Raw genomic sequence first — 2,732 nt, 5'->3', positions numbered from 1 at the left:
ACGATATCACTTTCTGATCGAACAAGATACTGAAGTTTAAAATCGTAGCATTATTTCGACTACTTATCGTGTACACAGACACAAAAAAAATAAAAAAAAAAATAAATAAAAAAACACACATCATTGTAAAATCAATACATTCATCGTTCCACTCAGAATCTAAAATACTTTATTGTAACATTTTTAAAAACTATTGGTACATGTAGGTACAAACTATTTTTCATCTATTTTTATTCATATTCAATGAGTAAAAAATATATTTTATTATTTTTTTTTTTTTTTAACAAAAATGTGTTTAATCATTTAATTTTTAATTTAAAAAAATTTAAATTTAAATTTTATTTTTAATTTTTAATTTAATAATTTAATTTTTCATTTACAATGAAATAGATAGAAAGAAAAAAAGTTTTATTTAACATCTGCAAATTACAAATGATAGTTACTTTGAAAAGATTAGAAACATTTAAAAATTATTTGTCATCAAATGTATTAAGACTAATGAATTTGTATGACATCAATTTTGTCTGTAAATATATTATTTGGAGTAGATGATTTTTTGATGCAATATTTTATAAACATATTGAGGGGGTATTTTGGTAAAATATTCGGTCTAGACTAACGATCTAGTTATACTTTTATTAATAATAAGTAACAACTAGGTAATAATAAACAGCGGTAAACGGAAATATTTACGCCTCACCAGTTTTGAACTAAATTTATTTTGATGTTTTTGCTTACCTTAATGAGTTAAAATCCTAATCAAATACTTCAAGTAGGTACCTATATTTTATAGACCTGATATAATGTTTAAATTATTTTAAATTTTTCAAAGTCTGCGTAGGTATACCTAATAACTAGAGGTATCTACTTAGACACAGTAATTGTAATTTATAGCAAAATTACATTAAAAATACAATATTTTTCGTTACCTAATTTATTTTTTTACATTATGAAGTTGTGTTTAATATAATATATTATGAATTTTTTCCCCTATTTTTATTATATTTTTGTTTTTATATCACATTATATTAGCACTATTATTACTGGCATTTTAAAATCAGATTCGACAAGCTGAAGAATATCAAAATACAATGTTTCCCAAGTATAAGTAACGCCTATGAGTTCTAATATTTACTACGATAACCATAAGCGGTCTTACGATTTGGATTTTGAAAGGAATTTAGTCTCGTACAAATTTTAAACATAATATAACGAGATCGTGGGTCTTCTGCCAGTAAATTTTTCAACTAAAAGCGGGTTTGAATAAATCTGGTTTATCAAATCTATCCTAAGATGACATATAACTCTATAACTAATTTTAACTACGTTAAGTAATATTAACGCACGTAAACCAGAATCTAACTACAACTTTACCTTTAGAATAACTATACGATCTGCAGCCACATCTTAACTGGTTGATAGAATATCACTTCACGCGTGAAACTTACCACGGTAAGGACTTTGTTGGCACCTTTTTTAAGTCAAGGAATAAAAATTAAATTAATTGAACACATTACTTTACTTTAAACACAACAATATAAAGACCAAACGTAAAGAAGTTAAAAACTTATTGGATACAATTATAAATTATTAAAACAATTCAATTTCAAAATATTATAATCACAATACAAGTAAACTACAAATAGTAATTCTATTCGATTAAACGTTTACAAAGTGTACCTAAAAGTACAATCCTCGTCAACCAAAGAAATAAACAATATTATATTCACCAGCTTCATACTAATAATAATAATAATAATAATAATATTTATAGCCAGCACAGTATTAGTTTTAAGAATATATTACACGTCTTAATGAAGAAATTCGCTAGACTAAACCGGTGTGAAAAATAATGCACCGGGATGTTTGGACCATATCATTTACATGGTTCATTATCCCGGTGCGGGATAATGTGGGATAATTTTAAACCGGTTTAGTCTAGCGAATTTCTATAATATGTTTATTTATGTACTAGCCAACAAATTGATATTAATTTTATATGCGGCATAGTGGTTATACATAATAATATGTAACGTAATTTAAGTATATTATACTAAATAGTTATAACTATGAAGCAAAATTATGATACCCACAAAATCAAAGGCCATGTAATTGGGGTGGGTGAGTTCAAAAAAAGTCAGTTACAAACTAAAGTTTTTACTGATTGACAAACAAGAAAAAAATTAAATAGGTACTAGGTAATACTTTATTACTAGGCTTTATTAGTTTAATAGGTACTTAAAATTGACATTTAATCATTATAAAAAACATAACTTTTTTTTTCATAAGGTATAACATTATAACAAAAGAGAATGTTATTTGAAAATTATCATTGTTTAGATCCAAAGTATATTAGTAATTAATTATCATGGATTTTGTTTAAAATTTAATGATATCAATATTTAATTTTCTACATAAGTCTGTTCCCTATACATTATCAGTATTACATTTTCCAAAATATTTGTTTACTTTTATACAGTTTAAATTACTAAAGTTTTTAATCTAGTATTGTAATAACTAATAATGGTGTGGTATAAACATCATCCAATTTAAACAAATGTAATACATTCGGTAAACATAAAGTATAAATCCACCACTCAATCTTATTTGTTGTATACGGTCATACGGGTACAAATATTTATAATAGCCTACCTTATAATTATTATCATATTATGAAACACGCGTGATCATACAAATTATGTTATATTCAATTTTCAAACTAAATTTCCAAA

General features: G+C 24.6%; 1 protein-coding gene across 1 annotated transcript in view; it reads right to left on the bottom strand.

The window, feature by feature from the left end:
• The window catches only part of LOC100162697 (limbic system-associated membrane protein-like), a 590,312-nt gene that overhangs the window by 172,261 nt on the left and 415,319 nt on the right, over positions 1-2,732 (bottom strand). The window lies entirely within an intron of this gene.

The sequence above is a fragment of the Acyrthosiphon pisum genome, chromosome X, assembly GCF_005508785.2.
Source record: "Acyrthosiphon pisum isolate AL4f chromosome X, pea_aphid_22Mar2018_4r6ur, whole genome shotgun sequence".
NCBI lineage: Eukaryota > Metazoa > Arthropoda > Insecta > Hemiptera > Aphididae > Acyrthosiphon > Acyrthosiphon pisum.
This window is presented reverse-complemented; position numbering and strand designations above follow the sequence as displayed.